This window comes from Muntiacus reevesi, chromosome 2 (assembly GCF_963930625.1).
Source record: "Muntiacus reevesi chromosome 2, mMunRee1.1, whole genome shotgun sequence".
NCBI classification, from domain to species: Eukaryota; Metazoa; Chordata; class Mammalia; order Artiodactyla; family Cervidae; genus Muntiacus; species Muntiacus reevesi.
In genome coordinates, this window is record NC_089250.1 from 245,258,957 (window position 1) to 245,283,940 (window position 24,984).

General features: G+C 44.4%; 1 protein-coding gene across 2 annotated transcripts in view; it reads right to left on the bottom strand.

Annotated features, from left to right (window-relative positions):
* CDH11 (cadherin 11) overlaps positions 1–24,984 on the bottom strand; it is a 151,774-nt gene that overhangs the window by 78,821 nt on the left and 47,969 nt on the right. For both annotated transcript variants that reach the window (XM_065925451.1, XM_065925452.1), the window contains exon 2: positions 7,155–7,282. The gene's annotated coding sequence lies outside the window, so the exon portion shown is untranslated. The remainder of the gene's footprint in view (positions 1–7,154; positions 7,283–24,984) is intronic.

The following is a 24,984-nucleotide window of genomic DNA, read 5'->3' on the forward strand; positions in this document are numbered from 1 at the left end:
GAGGTTCCTTCTCACGAGTCCTTGCAAGTGTGTGGCCAAACTTTTAAACATCCATTTTTCTTTCAACACAAATGGTTGTTATGGCAACCTAACATCATTTCCAAAGGTGCTTAGAGTCTAAAATTCAGAGCCTCCTGAGAAGATGAGCTCACTGGCCCCTCCACGGTTTTTCTGAAGCTCCCACATGGAGGTGTCTGCCGGGTGTCCGGTTGCAGCCTTCTAGATCCTCAGCAGACACAATTAGTTGGTGGCAGATTTTGTCCTGTTAGCCTTCCTTCTCTGCTTTCTCAAACTGCCTTGAGCTCTGAGTCCCCCACAGGGCACAGGGTAATTTGGGTTAGTAGCCTCCAGAGGAAACGATGAGTCTCTGGCTTAGAAAGCAAGTGGAGTTGGGAGGGCTGTCGGGCAGTGTCCTGATTTTTGTCCTGAAACATTCTGGGAGCAGCTGAACCTTCCTAATGGACCCAACTGAAGGAAACAGGTAGACTTAGAAGGGGGTCAGGGGAGCCCCATCACTGGCACACGATTCCATGAGAACAGGAAGTGCAGTGCGTCACAGATGCATATATGGATTTAGCACAGGGCTTCCCAGATGGTTCAGTGGTAAAGAATCCACCTGCCAATGCAGGAGACGCAGGTTCAGTCCCTGGGTCAGGAAGATCTCCTGCAGGAGGAAATGGATACCCACTGCAGTATTCTTGCCTGGAAAATCCCATGGACAGAGGAGCCTGGCGGACTATAGTCCATGGGGTCACAAAAGAGCCGGACATGGCTGAGTGACTGAGCAACAACAAACAGCCAGTAAATGTGCCTCATGTATGAATGAATCAGTTACCGAATGACCAGGAAGTCATTCCCTGGAGGTTTCACCCCACCCCTCTCAGGTTCACCTGTTTTCTTCAGGCCAGATTCATCTATCACCCCATAGACACTGAGCACCCAGCCTGCACAGAGCATGAAAGAATGTCACGGTGTCTTTCAAGAATTATTTGATGAGTGAATGAATGAATACCTGAAAACAATCCCCCTGGGCTCAGAGCACTTGACTGCTAAACCATATATCACTCTGTCTTCTTGGATTGCTTACCGTCTGTCACAGTATTCAAAGTCCCTCTCACATGGAGTACAAACTGTCTCTTACCATGTAATGCACAGAGGAAATGCGCAGAGAAACCTGGGCAGCTCAAGCACTTTGATCTTTGAAAGGAGGGAATCCTACACCAGCCTTTGAGATGCCGTGTTGACTCCAACAAGCAAAAAAGAAAAGTCACACTATCTAAATGACTGGTTGTCGGAAATGAAGTGATTAGATTTCAACGGGACTGTCTGCTCCCCCCACCCTGGACGCCTGGGTCCAGAAGGCAAGTGTGTAGAGAGTTCGATCACCTGGCCGAGACTCCAGTGCTCACTGAGATGGGAACGGATCCTTTCCCAAAGATGAGCATCAGATGGGCAGTCTATGGCCAAAAGAAGGGCCCTTCCTGCTGTCTCCATCCTGAGGGTACATTTGCTGTTTCTAGAATCTCAAGGAAAATGACACAGACAGGAACGTGTTCTTGGTTTCAAGTACATCTTGGTCATCTTCTAAATAAGTGCTGGGGGGAGAATGGAAGCTCACCTAGGTGTCTGGGTAACTGATGTCCAAGCTGTATCTCGGTCAGGCATTAAATTCATACAGTTGTTGCATGGAACGTGAGTAATGTGATTTTTTTAAAAAATCAATGACTCTAGATGAAATGTTTATAGGAAGTAATTGTACTATCAATATTTTCGCGCTTTTCTGTAGGTTTGAAATGTTTTAAAACTTAAAGAAAGTTTAAAATCACAAGCAGCAAAAACAAAGGGGAATATTTAAAGTCCTCTTTTTTTTAATTAAAATATAAAGTGCAGAACAGTGTACATACTAGTGCTTACAGCTGGGTGCTGCCAGTGTACACAAATGCGCAGGAAACAAGTACATGGGTGTGTGTGGTTGTAGCTTCATGACTACTTGGAAACTCTCTGAATGGCCACATAGAAAACTGAAACTAGTAGTCGCCTCCACAAGAGGAGGAAGGGACTAGAAGATAGGATTGAAGGATACTTAATTTTCTGTAGACCTTGTAACTGTCTTGTCTATTATATATATGTATCTTTGTATATATGTATCTTTTGAGTGTGTATATATATATATACGTGTGTGTGTATATATATACATATATATATATAGGCATGTATATATACACACAATTGGGCTTCCCTAATGGCTCAGTTGGTAAAGAATCCACCTGCAATGCAGGAGACCCCTGGGTTTGATTCCTGGGTTGGGACATCTGCTGGAGAAGGGATAGGCTACCCACTCCAGTGTTTTGGCCTGGAGAATTCCATGGACTGTATAGCTCATGGGGTTGCAAAGAATTGGACACGACTGAGCGACTTCCACTTTCACTATATATACAAATAAACCACCTAGTCATGAAAATTTTGGCTCAAGAACTTCTGCACTGCTCTTTGTTTAAAAAATCCTTTGTGATTGTCTCCTGGTAAATTCTGACTTATGTGTCATATCTCAACCCACAAGTCACCTCTGCCCTGAAGCCTTTCCTGATTTCCTCTATCAGAGTCAGTCCCTCTGTGCTCCTGCGAACCCATGGCGCTACCTCCAAAAAACTCTACACCATGGCTATCGTCTGCTGGCCTGGCTCCATCAGAAGGAGGGGTGCTCTTTAAAGACATGATTTTGAGACAACTGTTGTGTAGATACATATGCATCGGGTTCATTGGTTGTAGCTGCACCTAGTCCACGGCCTAAAATGGGAATGCTTTCCAAGAGATGATTTATGAATGAACACATTCGGGATTCTTTTTTCCTCTCCCCACGGGTTATCTCTCACTCAGCTCACTGCTGCATTAGCCGGAAGCACTTGGCCCACATGGAGATTTAGGACATGACCACCAAAAGAACTGTAATATAACCCCACCCTCCAACTTGGTTAAGATCGGAAAGCATGATTCCAAAGAATCAGAAGAGACACGCTGGGGGCACCATGGTACTGCACTGGGGCGTGGAGGCCCCGACTCTACACAGAGTTCACTGTATGGCCCTCGACAAGTTCATTAACCTCTCCGAACCTCAGCATCCTCATCATAAATGAAGCAGGACCACGGCACATACCAAAGCATTGGTGATGTCACACAAGACAATGAAGGTAAATCAGGTAGCCCAGTGTCTGCACACGGGCATCTCATTAAATCAGCTCTCACTGTTCTGATCAGGAGGGTCTCTGCATTGTGTTCACCAGTCCTCAAATAAAGCAAGATCAGAGAACCACAACTTCCATTGAAGTTTGTCCTTTCAGTACTGATTCTGGCAAAGGTAGGACATTTCCACTGCCTGGCACACGGGAGCTTCCTAACTCTTGGTTGATCACGTTAGTGACAGTCACGCGGTACACGATGAAGATCTGCAAAGGAGTCAGCAAGTGAACCGACTGTCTGTTTATGATTCTCATGGCACCAGCTACAGACAGAAACTTGGCCTCTTTCTCCACAGTGGCCTACATCCCAAAATAGGAAATGCCTTCACAGACAGACCCAGCAGGCAGAGGGGGTTAGGAGGCAGGCTGCCAACATTTCAAACTGTCAGGGACAGAGCAGAGCCTGGAGGATGTTCCAGCACAGGTGAGTTGCCCGCCCCCACCCCACCCCCGCAAGCAGCTTTTTAGGATTGATTTTTATGCAAATGAAAGGTAATCAGTGACCTGTGATGAGCAGCCCCTGCTGAGTAATCAGTCAGGAGGGTCTCAATGTGTGTACACTTTTCATGAGTCTAAGAGCAAATATTTTTCACTTTAAGACATTCGATCTGTGCCCCACTGCCCTACTAAAAGCTCTCTGAGGTAGCACGGCCGGGAAGCTCTGTCCTGTAGCTTCTTAGGTCACCCCTCCCCTGCTCTGGGAAGATGCCTAAGCCAGTCAGAGGTACCAAGAACAGAAGTTCAAGTGGATTTCCCTAGAAGCCAGCTGGAGAGCTGATCCTGTAAGTACAAACCACTTCACCACCATTTGTAAAACGTGTTTCTCTCTCTCTACGCAAACCCCATATCCCTCTTTTCCCTTCCTATTAGGATTCTGGGTACTTTATATAGAGCTCCTTGACTGTAAGCTCCTTGAAGAAAGTGAAAGCTACTTTATCCCTGCCTGCATCCCAGCAGATCATAGGCACCTGTTTAAGAAATGCTGGCATCATGAATGGACTGAGGATCAAGAATCTGAGTCTTGAGCCAAAGTTGTATGTTAGTTTCGTTTTGTTCTTCCAAAACCTTGTACTATGATCATGAATAAATCCTTTCCTCTCTCTAGGCAAAAAAAAAAAAAGAATCCTTTGTCTAAAACAAGAAGATTATTCTGAAAGATCAAAGGACTGTTAAGGACTGTTCCATCTGTACCATGCTGTGTTTTTTTAAGGGTGCTGCAAACATCAGAATAGTATACCTTCCTCTCCTTGAAATAAAAGTGATGCAGAACTCTTCAAAACAGGCTGTTCTTAATTTCAAAGTGGAAGAAAAAAAAAAACCTAAACAATTTCCTAGAAGAGAAATTAAATTGAAGTACTTTCTATTTAACTTCTGACTCGGTTTCACTGATACCTCATTCTAGTTGTCAGTATTATTGAGAAAAATAGGAAATGTCAGCTGCATGGCCTATTGAAAAATTCGAAGGACCGCTGAAATGAAGAGACCTATTTGGCTTGGCAGAAATTAAATGATCGTCATTCACGGGCATTTCCACAGGAGGGATGCGTTTCCTCTGCTGAGCCAGGCTTCAGAGCAAAATATGCTAATGTGAGAGGAGCCAGCCACATAATTTCCAAATCATATTGGTACATTTGCAGGGAAGTATGGCCCTGCTTCCACTAAGAGTGTTTTCATTCAGTGGTTTGCTCCCATGACAAATGTCGACCAGAACATGAGAGAAGATGAGGGAGGGCTCCCCAAATTGAAATTTTGTCCCCAAACAAACCCACATTAAAACATGAGTGAAAAACATCTGGAAAATCACCAAAGATATACATGTCCCAGTTACAGGGGCTGACCATCTAAGTAAAAATAGCTTGCGTAGGCTGCAGAAAAAGTCTTCAGCCTGCCATAGAGGACATGTCTTTTGTCCATAATGGACCAGATTCACTTATGGAGAAAACAAAAGAGAGGACTGCTCAAAGATAAAAGTTTTAGCTAAAGTCAAACTTCCAAAGAAAAGTATGGCAATATGGTCATAGGCAAGTTACTTATCTTTTCTAAAACTCAGTTGTCTCATTTATAAAATGTTAGATATTAATAGTGCCTATCACAGTAGGTTTTTGCAAAGATTAAGGGAAGTGATACCTTTCAAGACTATATGTTCCTGACATAGCATAAGCACTCAATACTTGTTAGCTGCCAGTGTTGTGACTTTCTCTCTGTGTTAATATCAGGCCCCCTTTCCTATCTTAAAGTCTCTACTCATATGTTTAGTAAATATTTATTGAAAACCTACTTGGGGCCAGAATAGTGCTTACAACCAGGAACCCGGTGGTCCTAAAATAAAGCCAATCCTCAAGAACCTCCAGGTCTAGTTAGCAAGACAGACGCCTAAACAGACAATTACAACCCATGTGGGAATCACAGTAAATGGTATAATCTTGGTGACTAAAGCCCAGGGGACATCCATAGCTCAGTCTTCAGCAATCAGAAAGAAATCCTTAGAGGTAGTGAGGTCCAAGCACAGGTGTAAAATGAGTAAAAGGTAGTTTGTGAGGAAAGAGAGATCACTGGGCTCTGTGAAATAAAGGTTGTGCCTTGTAGTAGATCTAGAGTGGATGAGTACAGTGAAGGCTGGGTGTGCAGAGACAACAGCTGAGTGGGGGTCTAAACAGCAGAAGAGTGGGCCCATTACTAGAGGATCCTGAAAGATTCAGAAGGAATTCAGATGCCTCAAAGTGAAAGGATTAGTAGCAAAGTAACATAATATCTGGATTTAGGGACACTGTTCAGGATATGTATGAAAGATGGATCACGCTGGAGTTGACAGAGGGAAAAGGAACCCTGGAGGCATAAAGATCTGGTGGGTGGCAACTGCAGCAAAGTCTTGGAGAAAGGGATTCTGGCTTGCATCTGATGGTGGCAGTGTGGGTAGAGAGAATAAAGTGTTTCAGAGATAATCAAAGAGTAAACCAACTGGAATCAATTACTCTTGGAGATAAGAGGCTACGAGGTATACAGGAAGCACTCATGTTTCAGATGCAGTGAATTTTGATGCTGACACTGAGATGTGCACGCAGGACAAGGTAAAGGTTTGGGGGAAAGATCATGACTTGCATTTGGCCTCTGAATCTAAGTCACTCTGTGGACACTCAACGGCAAGATGAGCCACTGACACATGCAAGGGTGAGTCTAAGATGGTACTGTGTGGGAAGTCATGCTGCTAGAATTAATTCTTAACATTTTATCTGAATATTTCAACATCCTATAAAAATAGCTTCAGTTACTAGTGAGCTGATAAAGGAGGTAAGTGTATCCATAGAATCCTAAAACTTATGGACCATTAGTTACTCTGGACCCAACCACCTTTGTGGCCTAGAGAAGAGTTTGTTAACCTAGGGGCACACAGACAGTGAACGATAGAGCCAGGTTTGGGGCAGATGTCAGTCTCCCAGCTTAGGATCCAGTGCTTTGTCTTTTGAGATCTAAAAGATTCAGCCTCCTAGCAACCTCCTTACCTTGTGGGATGTAAGCCACCTTGCACACATTTAAAGAATTCTTTTCAGAAGAGGAAAAGGAGATAAAGAACAACATGGGAGTCGTGTTAGTCTCTCCAGCCAAGTTTTTGCCATGGAATTATATAACCCTTTTAGTTCTTTTTATCTCCTATGAACCTTCTATGGTCCAAAAAGGAAAAAAAAAACCCAAAACAAAAAACTATCATCTTTGTACAGGCACATAATAGGTGCTCCATAAAGGTAACCCATTAATAACAGGAATAATCACATTCCTCAAAGCCCAGGATTACTGGCCTGTCAAATTCTACTTGGGATCTGTGAGGGTAGGCACATTTGTGGGATGGGCCTGGAAACCATCATTTCCATCCCCACAAATATAGTAACATTTGATACACTCAGTAATGCTGGTCCATCTTACCTTCTTCACCCATTGGATACTTGCTGCCAGTTTCTGTAACACAAAACTCCACCCATCTGATTGGTCATTCAACAAATGGCAACGAGAAGGATCCTCAGGAGACCTCTGAGCCGAATATACAGCAATTTCTGCAAAAAGTGAAAGGATCATTAGTAACCTGGAGGTGACATGAATCAATAGAATGATACACTCCTAGACACTGGGGGTACACAGTTGCCTAGGACACACTTTTCTCTTTGACATGTATAACGTGAGAGATGTAAATAAATGATCACAATGGTGTACAAAGCAGGAAAAACTTGTCATGAATTTAGAGGTACCACAGGATGGTTCCTGTGAACATTATGCATTCAGTTCTTTGATAACAAAGATAAAAGCAGTCATATATCCAACGTCTTGTACCATGCTACATAGTTTACACGTATTTGCTCTAGCACTAACAACAAACCTGTGGGGGAGATAGGAAATCGTAGAGTCAGTTGCTGATAGAATCCACATTTTACTGGCCTCCAAAGCCAGTTTCCTCCCTTCTAAAGAGAGAAGCACCATCCTGGTGCTGACAAATCCTGGTGGAGTGACAGACTCAAGGGCAAAGAGTGACAGCGGTGGCGGTCGTGATAGGAGATGTCATCCCCACGCGGGCAGAGCGGAGAACTGGGCTGACAGAGCTGCAATTCTTTATCAGGACTACATTCCTCTGTGTTCCCCCTCCTGCTCCACATCACATTCTGGAGCTTCTGTGTGTGGGGGCTGTGTTCTGCCTGGATGCTGGGCTGATTCATCTTCATATCTCCCGAAGTGTCTACCACTTTTCCTAGCCCAGAGCAGCTGTTCAATGTATATTTGCTGAATGAATGAAGAGAGGAATATGGAGTGTCTGAACAGCTGCCGTCTTCAAAGAACCAAGGCACTGAACCAAGGAAGGTGCCGCTGGCATAACTTCCCAAACACGACAGCAGAAAGGAGTTCTTGAATGTCCTTCCTCTCTAGAACATCTACTTTCGAGGATCAACTCGGGCTGCACTAAGGGCTTAAACAGCTTCTTACTTTGACTTTAGGTTCATCCCACAGTCGTGTCTGACTTTTTTGCAATCGCATAAAATGCAGACTGCCAGGCTCCTCTTTCCATGGGGATTCTCCAGGCAAGGATACTGGAGTGGGTTTCCATGCCCTCCTCCAGGGGATCTTCTCAACCCAGGGATCGAATCTGGGGTCTCCTGCATTGCAGATGGTTTCTTTACCATCTGAGCCATCAGGGACACCCATTTGACTTTACTATCCTTCATTTTCCCAGACCCAATTTTCCTTGTTTCATCTTGGCTCCATCTATCAACTCTTCACATACAATGCCTTCTCCAAAACAACAGGGACAACAGCGACATGGGAAAACCCATCTGCACAGGGCTGAGGATGGGCTGTACATCTACTGAAATCTGTTCACGGCACCTTAATTTGGTGACTGTAACAAGAACAGTAAAACTGTCCTGTGCATGTGTGCTCAGTCCATCAGACTCTGCAACCCCATGGACTGTAGCCTGCCAGGTTCTTCTGTTCATGGGCTTATGCAGGCAAGAATACCAGAGTGGGTTGCCATGCCCTCCTCCAGGGGATGTTTGCAACCCAGGGATAGAACCCGCATCTCCTTTGGCTCCTGCCATGTGTGCTATCTCCAGGATGTCAAGGATGGAGCAGGGCTGGGGTTATTCCCAGATGTATATGGAGTCATGGAGAAAAAGCCACAGGGGAAGGACCCGTTCATAACCCCAGAGGAAGGACCCAACTCGCAACCATGTCATAGCCACTCTCCAACAGCCCTCCCTAGATCAATCACATGCCCAGAGAACCATACCCTTCTGTGATCCCCTTCCATGTGACTCTGAATTGCCCTGGGGTAACCAATGAAATATCAATAACCTCAGATATGCAGATGACACCACACTTAAGGCAGAAAGTGAAGAAGAACTAAAGAGTCTCTTGATGAAAGTGAAAGAGGAGAGTGAAAAAATTGGCTTAAAACTCAATATTCAGAAAACTAAGATCATGGCATCTGGTCCCATCACTTCATGGCAAATAGATGGGGAAACAGTGACAGACTTTTTTTTTTTTTTTTTGGTCTCCAAAATCACTGCAGATGGTGACTGCAGCCATTAAATTAAAAGACACTTGCTCCTTGGAAGAAAAGTTATGACCAACCTAGACAGCATATTAAAAAGCAGAGATATTACTTTGCCAACAAAGGTCCATCTAGTCAAAGCTATGGTTTTTCCAGTAGTCATGAGTGGATGTGAGAGTTGGATTATAAAGAAAGCTGAACTGTTTATAATAGCCAGGACATGGAAGAAACCTAGATGCCCATCAGCAGATGAATGGATAAGGAAGCTGTGGTACATATACACCATGGAATATTACTCAGCCGTTAAAAAGAATTCATTTGAATCAGTTCTAATGAGATGGATGAAACTGGAGCCCATTATACAGAGTGAAGTAAGCCAGAAAGATAAAGAACATTACAGCATACTAACACATATATATGGAATTTAGAATGATGGTAACGATAACCCTATATGCAAAACAGAAAAAGAGACACAGAAGTACAGAACAGACTTTTGAACTCTGTGGGAGAAGGTGAGGGTGGGATGTTTCAAAAGAACAGCATGTATATTATCTATGGTGAAACAGATCACCAGCCCAGGTGGGATGCATGAGACAAGTGCTCGGGCCTGGTGCACTGGGAGGACCCAGAGGAGTCGGGTGGAGAGGGAGGTGGGAGGGGGGATCGGGATGGGGAATACGTGTAACTCTATGGCTGATTCATGTCAATGTATGACAAAACCCACTGAAATGTTGTGAAATAATTAGCCTCCAACTAATAAAAAAATAAATAAATAAAATAAAGCTAAAAAAAAAAAGAAAGAAAGAAAGAAAGCTGAGTACCACAGATTTGATGCTTTTGAACTGTGCTGTTGGAGAAGATTCTTGAGAGTCCCTTGGACTGCAAGGATATCCAACTAGTCCATCCTAAAGGAAATCAGTCCTGAATATTCACTGGAGGGATGATGCTGAAGCTGATGGGAAGAACTGACTCAAGATGTACAGAACAGACTTTTGGACTCTGTGGGAGAAGGTGAGAGTGGGATGTTTTGAGAGAACAGCATCGAAACATGTATATTATCTATAGTGAAACAGATCACCAGCCCAGGTTGGATGCATGAGACAAGTGCTCGGGCCTGGTGCACTGGGAAGACCCAGAGGGATGGGGTAGAGAGGGAGGTGGGAGGGAGGATCGGGATGGGGAATACATGTAAATCCATGGCTGATTCATGTCAATGTATGACAAAACCCACTACAATATTGTAAAGTAATTAGCCTCCAACTAATAAAAATAAATGAAAAAAAAAAATAAATAAAAAACATCCAGTTAAAAAAAAAAAAAGAAAGAAAGAAAGAAAGAAAAGACCTTGATGCTGGGAAAGATTGAAGGCAGGAGAAGGGGTTGGACAGAGGATGAGATGGTTAGATGGCATCGCTGACTCAATGGACATGAGTTTGAGTAAGCTCCGGGAGTTGGTGATGATCAGAGAGGCCTGGTGTGCTGCAGTCCATGAGGTTGCAAAGAGTCGGACGTGACTAAACTGAACTGAGCCAATGAAACACAGCAAAAGAGACACTATTAATATATGATTTCAGAAACTGAGTCCTAAAAACCTGGTAACCGGTCTTGTGTTCTTAGAAACGTTGCTCTGGGAGGAGTCAGCTGCCATGTCTGGAGTCTGAATGCTCTAGACCCCCATGCTGAGAGGAAGCTCCAACTAGCCATGTGGAGAAGCTGCATGGATAGTGAGAGAGATGGCCAGCCATCCCCAGCTGCTGCGGGCATCCAAGCTGAAGAGTCAGGTGGTGAGTGAAGATGCCGTCTTAGACATCCAACCCACCTGGACATTCACGTGACTCCAGCCATCTGACTTTACACCATGAGACCCCAAGCAACAACTGCCCAGATGAGTTCACTCAGTTGCAAGAGGTAAGGATAGATAGTTGTTATAAGACACTAAATTTGGGGATGGTATGTTACCCAGAAATGGCTAAATAGAACACCATGAAGAGGGATGGAACAGGCCTTTGGTGTGGTCCTTAACAATGTAGTCTCTTTAAATGTGTATATCCACTCTGGGTAGCATGAACCCATCGGGGTATCTCTCCCCAGTCCCTAAAGAGATCAAACTTTTGCCCGGGGCATCCAGCCCATAACACCCACGGTGGGATCAAAATCCAGCAGCACTGACTTCAGAGCCTGTGTTTCCTCTGTTTTTCTTCTGCTGTCTCCAATCAGTTCATGACACATCTATGTCTGTGGCCAGTGGGTTTTTAAAACTTTAGTTGTCAAATCTATAAAAATGGATTGAACTCCCACTTTGCCTTGCATTCTTTAGTGTTAGTTGCTCAGTTGTGTCTGACTCTTTGTGACCCCATGGACTGTAGCCCACCAGGCTCCTCTGTCCATGAGATTTTCCAGGCAAGAATACTGGAGTGGGTTGCCATTTCCTTCTCCAGAGGCTCTTCCCTGTAAAATATCTCTTATAAAACCCCTCTCACCAAAAGCCTGCACTGATTATTAAGAGCTTTGGAAGGAAAGTAAAAATAAATGTGTAAATTTTCTATGAATTCTGATTACTGCAAACTTTTGAGAAAGAGGGGCTTTAGGTTCTATAGACAACGTTGGTATATAATTACACCATGTTTCTTAGAAAAAAAAATGAACAGAAAAAAATCTAAGTTGTTTTTGTCCTTTTTCACAGAGTTGATGGGGGGAAAAAAAAAGAGTTCAGTGGGTCTGAGAGAGCTGGGCAGTGTACCACAGATGCTCTGTTTCTGCAGTGTTGGTGTTCTGGGTTGGAATGTTCATTTCCCTGCCTGCCCCCCACACCTAATGACCGCCCAAGACCTGGGATCATGTGTTCCCTCTTGTGACAGGGACATACAACCCAGCGCTGCAGCACCCCCTCCTACCTACTCCCAGGGCACCGTCCTTTAGTCTCCCCAAGCCCTGCGTGCCATCACGGGCCCTCTTCACCTACTGCCCTGCTCTCTACCAGCCCCTCCCCATTGCTGTGCTTGGCCACCCACACTACTGAGCCTCTTAGAATCAGACTCTCCATGCCATGCACTAGTTCAGAGAGATTGAGAAACAGGAAAAAGAAATCCACAAAGCCAAGGGTGTAAAGTGGGATGGAGAACATACTTGGCAAGGGTAGCAAAACCAAGGAGGAAACTCAGCGACGGTGGCAGATTTCTTTCACTGCACTCTGACCGAATGGAAGTCTTGGTACACACAGGGCCACATCCTCCCCTCTGACCCCCGAGTCAAACCGCCATCCCTCTCTTAGGGTTTCTGCTCCAGATCAAATGCCCTGGCTCCTAGCTCTCCACGTGTGGGTCTTCTTCTAGAATGTGGGCTCAGCCAGGCCAGGTGTATGCCTGGATCATTGTCAACAGCACATCGCCAACACCAGCGACAACATATAGTGCTGTGGGGTGGGGGGCGGTAAGGGCTGAGAGTCTACGTGAGTTAGATGAAAGCAGTCTCCACCCCACGCACTCCATCAGCGCCTGCTTCAGGACCCTCAAGTCACTCACTGTGTGTGGAGGTATGCCACAGCAGGGATGGGTATAAAAGGGGAAGAACTGCCACTGAGTGGGGGGGTTGCCCAAGGAGAGAGTGACAGCTCCATTTTACAGGTGAAAAAACTGAGGCTGAGTGGCAAACACCCAAACATATAGGGCAATGAAGCAGCAGATCAAATCACTAAAAAAAAAAAAAAAAAAATCCACCCCTTTCCTGCCAACTTTAAGAGTCCATGACAAGACCTACTTGCCAGGGTAAATCATGCCTGTTCCTCTGAAAGGTGATCGCTCATTTCTGCTTTTTGGTATAATACCACAGCAGGGAATCTGAGATATTTTGGTATGGAACTGAGTAATATGAACTATGATTAAATATATTGTCATTGAACAAATAAAATACCAGCTCTTTGAAACTTTTATAGGGCAAGGAATTCAAGCAAAGGCCACATCCTTTCCTGTTGGTCTAGGAATACCAAGCTGTGCCGCTGCTGCTGCGTGTTCTTGCTCTTCAGGCGGGAGAAGGGGCAGAGGAAGCTGAGGCTGGGTGTCTGCAGATGGGGGCTACTTCCTCGTACGGGGGTCACATGTTCCTGACATTGTGGAAGGGATAAACCAAATATAAACCAAAATAAACCAAAACAATACTCAGCACTGGGTGTTTTTCTTTCCTATTATCACCCAAGTTCCAAAGCCACATGATGAAGCATATTTTCTAAGATAGACAGGTTTGCAGATTATGATTTTAAAAAAAATGAGGGAAGAAGCAAGTTATTAAATGTGAGGGGACAGGAGTTAAAATTCAGGCTTTGCCTCTTCCAAGCTAATTTGACTTTGGCAAGAACTCTTTGAGCCTCAGTTTCTTCATTATAAAATGGGGATATCAATAACTTTTGTGGGATTATTGATTATTGTAAAGAATAGTGAGAATAAATACCTCACTTAGAATAGACACTCAATAATTAGTAGCTGCAATTACAAAGACATGTAGGTTATGCTTTTTCAATTGTGTATGATTAAATTGCTTTACCTTTCATTGTATATTTGCTATTTACAGAACTCTATGGTAGGTGGAAGTTTCCATATATTTGTTGTTGTTGTTCAGTTGCTAAATCATGTCTGATTCTTTGCAACCCCATGGACTGTAGTACACCAGGCTTCCCTGTCCTTCACTATTTCCTGGAGTATGCCCAAACTTATGATCATTGAGTCAGTGATGCCACTCAACCATCTCATGCTCTGTTGCCCCCTTCTCCTCCTGCCCTCAAACTTGGCCAGTATCAGGGTTTCCCCCCACTGATTCTTCGAATCAGGTGGCCAATGTCTTGGAGCTTTGGCTTAAGCATCAGTCCTTCCAATGAATATTCAGGGTTGATCTCCTTTAGGATTGACTGGTTTGATCTGCTTGCTGTCCAAGGAGTCTTCTAAAGAGTCTTCTCCAGCACCATAATTCAAACACATCAATTCTTTGACACTCAGCCTTCTTTATGTTCCACCTCTCACATCTGTATGGGACTATATTTGCATATATTAATACATACTCATGGAATATATAATTAATATTCATCCATAAACATTTCCCACCCCATTCCTTTTCAGATGAGGAAACTGAGTTCTCAGAGAAGTTCAGGGACCCCTCAGAGTTCAAAGGCTCAGCTTAGACCTCTGCTCCCATAAGATGTTGAGGGCTGCCAGCTGCCCACAGCTCAGGGCTCCCTGCAAACTCTCCATGGCCAGCTACTTGCCGCTTGTGCAGGATGATGCCCACCTTCTGGCTGTAATTACAAGGAAACATCCATAAAGAGTTCCTGGGCTCCAAATGGATTTGACACAGTGGCCCTTTAAATCAAACTCTTAACACGATTATCTTGATTTCTCTTTGGTAGTTTTTCTAAGTAAGTCATGCCTTTAGAGGCAACTAATACAAAGTGACAACCTTCGCCGTTTTCCGAAGCACCGATGGACTGGCCCAGAGAGGGCCCATTGTCAACATGGTAATTACCGCACAATACCTGACGGCCAATAGACAGTCAGGAGGCGCAGGCAGCGGCTGAATCCGGCATTGTCCGGGCCCGATAAAAAGATTAGAAGCCCTGAAAAGCCGGGGAGCGGGATCTCACAGCTCTTTCGCTGGGCCCTGAAAGGCCCATTGTGCTGTCACCATAAATTCTGGGTTCCCCGGGCACTTGACAACTGAAGCCAGGGACAATAGAATTCTTGTGTCCAACAAAACACTCCTTGTCCAGTGTCAGTCTTATCAGCCGCATTTACAAATGTCTTTCGTTGTACCCAAATAATTCCCTATTAGAAGGGCTATTGGGAGCAGAACTAAATAAATATTCACAGCCTTTGTAATATCTTTGGGAAATGAATAAACAAACAGTCTCCTAGCATATGAGCAAACCTCCTGCTACTCTACATTTTATCCCTATTTCTTGCCCAAATGATGGAGTTTCTCTTTCTACCCTTTCCCATATTAACAACTTCAATACAGGATGCTCCAGTTTTACATGTACCTGCTACATAGCCCCAATATATATAGCCTTGGTGCCTCTACATGCATTTTTATTTTAATTAATCTTCCCAACAGCACTGGGCAGGGCTTGTTTTATTCTGCTCCTACCTCCTAAAAGAGAAAGGAATCAGACCTCAGAGAAGTTAAATAACTTGCCCAAGATAACAAAGCTAGTTAGCAGTAGAAAAAGAATTCAAATCTAGGTTTCCCGTGCTCACAAGGATCTGCCTTCCCATTTTGCCATGATGATTTCTCTAAAGAATAAAAAAGGAATGCAATGTCAGAAAAAGAGGAAAAGCTAAACACATCCACTATAAAACTCATATACACACATGAGTCTATTGTTATAGAACCTGGGAACATTTAGAAAGAAAATGAAAAGCTTTTGTCCAAGAGAGTATATATGTATTTTTTGCCCTAAAATAGCAGCAATTTTACTTTTTAAGTTTTGAAGGGCTCATGGTAAAGAGGAGATAGAAAGCAAATAAAAATAAATATAATCCAGCTTCAGGAGAATATGGGGGATGTCCATCAGATCAACTGGAAAAGTTGTAGAAAGAATTGCTGGGGTAAACAAAACAAGCAGGGCACACATGATCACACCTGTTCCAGAACAATATTCACTCCTTCTTCTGAAGTTTATTTAGCTTGTCTACTTGTTGTCAATGAACAAATATCTCAACATTTGACAGTAATTCATATGACAGAATAGAAACTTCCTTGGACAGCGATCTTAATATTTTATTTTTGGTTGCACTGGGTCTTCCTGGCGGCTTGAAGGGCTTTCTCTAGTTGTGGCTGCTCTCTAGCTGTGGTTCACAGGCTTCTCGTTGTGGAAGCTTTTCTCGCTGTGCAGACAGGCTCTAGAGTGAGTGGGCTTCAGTCACTGTGGTCCCCAACCTCTAAGCATGGCCTCAGTAGGTGTGGGGCACACGTTTACTTGCCTTAAGGCATGGGGATCTTCCTGGACCGGGGATGGAACCCGTGGACCCTGCACTGGCAGGTGGATTCTCAACCACTGAACCACTAGGGAAGCCTGAACAGCAGTCTTTACATAATGATTTTGAGAATATTTAAACTGTAAATGGTTCCCTACCAGGTGAAGACACATCCACACTGCTCAACACAGCTGATGCGATTCCGCCTGGCCTGTCCCAGCTTCACCTCCTGCCCAGGTAAGGCCTGCTGTTGCCGGCAGGCTATGCACCTCCATTCCTCCGGGCACATACTGTTCCTCAGCTGAATTCCCCTCCCATTCATTGCTGGTATAACTGGTGGAACTTTCCCTGCTCCCTGTTGTGGACTTGGGCGTCCAGATTCCCTCAGTATACCCTATTACATCTTGATTTCTCCCACGGGTAGAGTTCTTTGTTACTATGACTGTCTGCCCCTTCCAACATTGCATCCCAGAAAGCTTTGAGATCCTAGAAGACAGAAATCAAGTCTTACACTCACTTTCTGTCTGGCCTGGGTCAGCCTGCTAACCCTCTAAAGGGCTTGGCCTACAGGAGAAATGCAGAAATGGCAGAGGTGAAATAGAGACCCACCATAAAAATGTATTTTTTAAATTTTAGACCACTGAAAACCTGTTGCTTTTTTATCTACTTGATGTCAAATGACAGGTAAAATTCATAATTTTTTAAGGACTATAATAATATACTCCCTTGGCCCAAATTACTCAGGTTTGATAAAAGCTATGTGGAGCTGTTCAGTTTGTTTTCTAAAATAGTTAAGATTAGTAAAATGGACTATCATTTTGTGAGCAATTGGCTATTAACAAGACTGGTTAACCAATAGGTATTTCCTTAGTGAGTGACAGTAAATCCATGTGTTTGTACAAGTACTGAGTTTGAAAAAGTGTGATCAATACTTCCCAAATACTTCCGATGCCAAGTGAAGCATTTAATCATCTCCGAGGACTCGAGGGTCTGGTTATAGTCACGTACATATGATGCTAATTCTTTCAGCTCTCCTGCACCCCCTGGAGCTGGGTGGCACCAGATACACCTTCATCCAAACAGCTGAGATGATTTCTAACATTTACTGAGAGTTCACAATGTGCCAGGTCCTAGGCTAAGTACTTTCCTATCATGTAGAATTTAATCCCATAACCATCCTACACATCAGGTGCTATTTAATTTCATAACCAGGAATCGAGACACAGAAAGGCTGAATAAAGTTGCACCTCATTCAAGAAGTGGCTAAACAACAAAGCCACAATTTGGACACAAGCAGTTTGAACCTATGGCAATTCATCCAACCACGACATTCAACTGTTTTCTTCAGACATAAATTAGGGCACTAATTTAGGGAAATAATGTGGTGATTGAAAAAAAAGATCAAGGACTACTACATCACCTTACTAGGCTACTGACGTATCCAGAGAGAGAGAGAGACGGAACAGACATTGATGAAGCACCATCCCCCAAATGAAACGATGAACAGCAAAGATCTCTGACCATGACCGGAGGCCTGAAACAGTAATTTCATCACATTTCATCAAATCTGAGCAGCCTCCATACAGCTAAGAAAGCCATTTATTTGCAAATGTCTATATTTACATTAGATAGTCTTTACACACACACGCCCACACACACACTCTCTGAGAGTTTTTGCTATGTGCTAGAAGCCATGAAATTAAAAGATGCTTACTCCTTGGAAGGAAAGTTATGACCAACCTAGATAGCATATTAAAAAGCAGAGACATTACTTTGCCAACAAAGGTCCATCTAGTCAAGGCTATGGTTTTTCCAGTGGTCATTTATGGATGTGAGAGTTGGACGGTGAAGAAAGCTGAGCGCCGAAGAATTGATACTTTTGAACTGTGGTGTTGGAGAAGACTCTTGAGAGTCCCTTGGACTGCAAGGAGATCCAACCAGTCCATCCTAAAGGAGATCAGTCCTGGGTGTTCATTGGAAGGACTGCTGCTGAAGCTGAAACTCCAATACTTTGGCAACCTCATGCGAAGAGTTGACTCACTGGAAAAGACTCTGATGCTGGGAGGGATTGGGGGCAGGAGGAGAAAGGGACGACAGAGGATGAGATGGCTGGATGGCATCACAGACTCGATGAACAAGGGATGGACATAGACTCCGGGAGTTGGTGACAGGACAGGGAGGCCTGGCGTGCTGCGATTCATGGGGTTGCAAAGAGTCAGACACGACTGAGCGACTGAACTGAACTGAACTGAACTGAGAAACAGTCACAGTCTCAGACTTCCCATAGGAAGAAGAGCAAACTGCACTGGCCATAGCAATATGACTGCTATATGATGTAGTAGGAGAGGGTTCTCTCTTGAGGTCATTTGTTTCTTTCTTCAGAAAGAAATAAAACAAGGCTTCTCAAAAGTAAATAGGACTGTCCTTCTGCAGTGTAAAATTAAGTTAAGAAAAAGAAAATGCCATTTTGTTATATCTCTTCCTAAGACACTTACTCTGAAGATACAAGCTGTACAAATTCAAAGTGTCTACAAGCTCCACAAGGGCAGGAAGCATGAATGTTTTCTTTGCGGTAAATCAGGTGGACAGAGGCACAAACTAATGCTCCCAAATAACTTCTGAACAAATGATCAAAAGTAAATAAAGAAGTGAGTCCCTAACAGCAAAGTCCCACCTGTGCCCAGGTGCAGTGAAGGCCCACTGTGGGTAGTGACTTGTAGTTTTTCTTCAGGAAGAAATATGAATTTGGCCGCAAATTCACAGAGAGGTTATACGAGCCAGCAAACTAGTCTAGCGGGCACTCTGCATCCTTATCACACCTCACTAAGTATGCTGGATTCATTCAGGGTCAGCAGGGGAAGTGGGCCATTAAAAGGTTTCAGCTATACTTTGCTGCACTTTATTGGTAGAATAATATTCTCCACTGTGTGCACCAAATTTGAGATTCTTAAAGAATGGCATGCCAATATCAAGAATCTAATATCCTCATAAGAAGCATTTTCTAGGCTGATCCCCCTGGACTCCCCTCCCAGGCAGAAGTACGTATACACACACACACACACACACACACACACACACACACACACACACACACACACACCATCGTACATTTCTTTCTTTTCATCTTTTAAAAAAAATTCTTCAAATGACAAGTGAAGTCCGCTTTTACCAATTTCAATGATAAAAACTGAAACTGAAGATAAAATGGCATTGACCACAGTTGCGGAGAGTTGGGTCATCTTATTAGGCTGAGCTTAGATCATTAATGTGGAAGTGACAGGCAAATGGCCTTTCTGTACTCAGATCAGAGGCTCTGTGAGGTCTCCCACTGTGCTGGGTGCATGCTAAGTCACTTCTGTTGTGTCTGAGTCTTTGTGTTCCCATGGAACATAATCTGTCAGGCTCCTCTGTCCACGGGATTCTGCAAGCAAGAATACTGGAGTAGATGGCCATGCCCTCCTCCAGGGGATCTTCCCAACCCAGGGATCAACCCTATATCTCTTGTGTCTCCTGCATTGGCAGGCTAGTTCTTTATCACTATCGCCACCTGGGAAGCCCCTTCCACTATAATGTTCAATTGTTAAATCACTATCTTAAGGCTTCAGCTGAGAAAATCGGGCTGAATTTTGAAACAGGGTTTCTTTATGCTTTCTGGGCTTTGATATCTTCAGTTACCTGATACTGTAAGTGTGTAAGTTACACACACACACATACTATGAACATGCTAATTTCTTAAAATATTTAAAAAGCATTCCATATCCAGCAACTTACACAATAAATTTTGACCTGGGCTGGACTTGATGGTCAACAAGGTTCTTTCTTATGCTGAGTCTACAAAATTCTGTAATTGAAGCAATCAGTTCCCCAGCTAAAAGCAGCCCAGCTCCTTCCCACAGAGTTCTGACCATAGTTGGGAAAATACTGAGCTAGAAGATCTCTAGGCTCTTTCCCTCCCTGATAGTCACTGTGAATCTGTGATTTCAAGAGGCAAACCTGATACCAGGATGAAGCCATCTTTAAGAGGACACTGCATATGCAGGAGACCGTGAGGGCAAACAAAGTCTTCCTTTAGCTCTCGGGGAGATATGTAAACACAGCCAGATTTCACAGTCCCTGACAAGATGGTCTGGTCACCTCAGGGAGAGCCAGGAAGGAACCAGACCAAGTGGGCGTGTCACCCAGCAAGCAGCAAGAGAGCAGGGAGTCCATGCTGTGGATCAGACGGACCCTGGCAGGAAGCGCAGCCCCTGCTGGGGTAGGAACTTGCTCTCCTGCCTGTTCCCATTTGGGACTTAACTCCTCAACAGCTCCATGACTCAGGACTGTTTCCTTATCTGTAAAATGGGCATCACATCATCCTTTGGAGCCTCTGGTGGTGAGGACAAATGAGTTAATATATTCAAAGTACACTATTATTTTCTGGCACAAATTAATTGTTCACTAAGTGTTAGTCCACATCATCATGATCAAAAGTCTATCACATTTCTGTTACACTGACTCTATGTAAAGATGAACAATGAGTGCAATGCCTGACACAATAGGAGCCCAACAAATTACTGTTACTATTATTGCCATTAAATGACAATGAATCAGGAAGTAGAGAAGTACCTTTTCAATTATCTTTCAGTCCTGATTTCAGCAAAAGCAATGTCTCCACTTGTGGTGATCCCTGAAAAATCTCTCTTTTAACTGAGAAGGTAGTCTCAGGTTCAGAGTAGACTTGACTATATTGTTTCCTTTTTATTTTATCTATTTGGGGGCTACGTTCTATTTAGGAGGGCTTCCCAGATGGTACTCACGGTAAGGAACCTGCCTGCCAATGCAGAAGACATAAGAGACACAGGTTTGATTCCTGGGTTGGGAAGATCCCTTGGAGCATGGCAACCCACTCCAGTATTCTTGCCTGGAGAATCCCGTGGACAGCGGAGCCTGGGGGGCTACAGTCCATGGGGTCGCAAAAAATTGGACATGAATGAAGCGACCGAGTTCTCTGTAACATTCAGCACTTCTATTTAGAAAGGAGACTTCCCTGGTGGCTTGGATAGTAAAGAATCTGCAGTTTAGGGGACCCAGGTTCAATCACTGGGTTGGAAAGATCCCCTGGAGAAGGGCATAGAAATCCACTGCAGTACTCTTGTCTGGAGAATCCTATAGACAGAGGAGCCTGGTGGGCTATAGTCCACGGGATCCCGAAGAGTGGGACAGGACTGAGCAACTAACACTTTCGATTCATGATGAGGTACTAGTTTGCCATTGATGATACATGATATAATTTTCTTTAAAAATATTGAAGAAAAGCAGAATGAGCCAAAAGAAAATATGAAGTAAATAACAATGAGGGTGGTACTCATATATTGTGAAGACCAGCATGAATGACTGACTGAAAGTGGTGGTGGGGGCCCTAGAAGGAGAGACCGAGGCCCCAAGTGGGAGGTGGTAAGACGCAGGGCCCACAGAGACCATGCCCCCGGCAGCCCACGGTTTCTCTGCAGGAGCCTCAGGGTGACCAGATGTCAGATCCTGTGCATGAGGGGACTGCAAGGAATGACTATGGCTGGCTTTCAAGGGTGGAGACAGAATGACAAGGAAGAGACAAACCTCACTCCCTACCTGGTGGTGGAGGCGAGAGCCAGAGTCTAGAAATCTCCAGGAATCGAGGTCTTCCTGAGAAGAAACTAGGTTGTAAACTCATTGGACACAGAATCTACCCTGCCTCTCTCTAGAATTCATGTCACACATCTTATGCACACCCTATTTTATCCCAGAGGGGATCTAAGGCTGCCTGCAAGGAAGCCTACAGCACAGAAAACATATAGTATTGCTTTACATGGTAAAAGCAAGAAGAGGAGAAATGGCATCATAGAATAATTTGAACGAAGGTTCACAGGCAGAACTCTGGCTAAGAAGTCAGATGGTCGCCCAGGCTACACCACACCTGGGGACGGAAAACACGCTCAGGTGCAGGGCCACGTGCCCACGAAAGGAGGGCTGGTCCTCAGATCACCGTCATTCCAGATACTGAGGCCAGACAGTTATTTATCCCATTGGTACTCACAGGGATGACCCTGCCTCAGGCAACGAGCAATATCCTGCAAGTAAACATAATGGAACTGGAATTATTTGGCAGCTTAGAGAATCGCGGGTGTGTGGAGGACATGCAGAGACTCTAGCAGGTGAGAGAAGGAAGGGGTTGTGGGAGGATGCCAGCAGCATCTCTCTCCCTGGAGGACGTGAGGGCTGGTCCATCCTCCACAGACTGGTACATGCCCACTCTGCACCGTGAGCCAGCTTGTGCCGCTCCGGGTTTCAAAGAATGGAAGTCCTCCTTGGGTTGGCCTCTTCAGGTTTTAGCAAGCAAAATGGCTTTGTTATAGGGCCTGCGCTTACGTGGATCACCACATGAATTAGCAAATGGAGAAATGTACAACAGAGAGGCTGAGTTAATGCACCCCAGCCCCCTAAATTATAGGGCTTCAAACCCTGGCAATCTGACTTTCATTCTCACGCCACCCTGACCCCCCACGGGATGCCCTTCATGAGCGAGCTCAGCCAACTTTCAGCCTCACCAGGGGCAGCTCCTTCCAGGAACTGATCGTTTTTGGCTCCACCTCCCATATGATCTCACTCTTCTCTACCTTTGATCCCACTTTTGTAGTGCACAGGATGCATTAAACTCTTTTCATCTTTTTAAACTTCCCCTTGTCCTCCAAGCCCCTAACAAAATGATGACCTCATGATAATTCACCTTCCTTTCCCAACTTTACACATACACATACACACCAGCTCCTTAGGGCATCATCACTACCAACCATTCAACCCGACCCCCAATGCTTCTTGAGCATCTACCATGTGTCAGATCCTGCTCAGGACAATAGGGTCCAAACATCAGGGCTGCTATCTCTGCAGAGCTTCCATCCAGTGGCAGAGTTAGGAAGCGAGCAGAAAAAATAAACAGCAAACAATTAGTGATGAGTAACAGAAAATTTTAAATGGTTAATGAAACAGAATTGATCACGTCTTTTTCTTGGGACCCCTTTAAGTCAACTGTGATGCTCAACCAATATTTGATGGAATGAAGGGCTTCTCAGGTAGCGCTAGTGATAAAGGACCCGCCTGCCAGTGCAGGAGACATAAGAGATGCGGGTTCGATCCCTGGGTTGGGAAGATCCCCTGCAGGAGGGCATGGCAACCCACTCTAGTATTCTTGCCTGGAGAATCCCATGGACAGAAAATCCTGGTGGGCTACAGTCCATTAGGTCGCAAAGAGTTGGACACAACTGAAATGACTTAGCAAGCACGCACAAGGCAATATCTACTGCTCACAATCTTTATCAGCCATTCTGACCTTATGTCCTAGGGTACCTCGTTGTTTTAGGGAACCATTACATTTACCTGCCACCCCCTATCCCTGTGAACTTACAGAGATCAGAAGCTCTGCATCACTTGTATCTCCTATAGCACCCACTATATCTGCATTTGTTACAAACTTTAAGCACAGAGACGCAGACTTGAAGGTTGAAGGTCACCACAAATCTCAGGATGTAAGAGCCAACTGGAAACTCAGTGGTGATTTAATCCAGTGATTCTACTAACTGTGTTTAGCAGAGACTAGGAAATTCCCAGATTCCCCAGAGGCTACTGCAGGGGCTGTGGTGGATGAGGGCAGCGTGGGTGGGTGGGGTTCTGGGATCCTCCCATCTTCTTCTTCTCTGTTTAATCCACAAGAGCTCTGTTTTGTCCATTTTATACATAGCAGGGGTGAGAGTAAGGTTTCTTTTTAATTAACTTATTTATTTTAATTGGAGGCTAATTACTTTACAATATTGTGGTGGTTTTTGTCATACCTTGACATGAATTAGCTATGGGTGTACAAGAGAGTAAGGTTTTATTCACAAAAATCTGCAAGAAATTCACAGAATCACAAAGGGAAAAACAGAAAATTATTTTTATTTGTATGCTCATTAGAGCATACAACAGAGAGATGACTAGGCAGCCAGAGAGAACATACATGTGAACAGGTTAAATATTACATCGGGCGCAGGGGGTGCATGCAGGAAGTGGAAAGAGGAGGGTATCACAACAGTAATGGGTATGCATTCAAGGGAGGCCCCATGGTTCCCTCACTACAAGGCTTTCTTCTCTACAGCTCTCACCATTCATTCTTTCTTTCACTTACTCAATAATAACGTGTTGAGTAGTTCTATGTGCCAGTTTTTTTGCAGAGATAAACACATAGAATTGAGGACCAAGTTAAGGTGGGACAGAAAGGAATGGGGAGGGAGGGAGGATGGAAGGACGGACGGGAGAAAGGAAAGGTGGATGGATATGATAACTGCAAGCTGAGTGGGGGTCCTGACATTCCCTGCCCCCCCTCTCATCCCCAGCACACAGACACCCATGGCTTATCCAAAGCAAACGCCGAGGGCCAGAGGAGGCAGGAGGGCGAGAAGAAGGAAGAGAGCTCCCAAAATAAGAAAGGATGAAAAGAAAGGCGAATGGCAGCTAACTTGGATCTACTAGACTGTCTATTTTCAGGGGCCTAAAGAGGACCCCCTCCACAACCCCGCTGGATTACAGTGCAAAGAGAATTAGCCAAAGCCCTCCCGACCTTCTCTTCCAGGCTAGCTCATCACCAGGTCACTTTTGCAGCCACATCCCCTCAAACCCCATAACCTCCTACAAGGACGATTTTGACCTGAACATGAGTGGATGGGTTTATTTCAGCCATTTTCTGCCTTTCTAACTGTTTCTCCTGAAG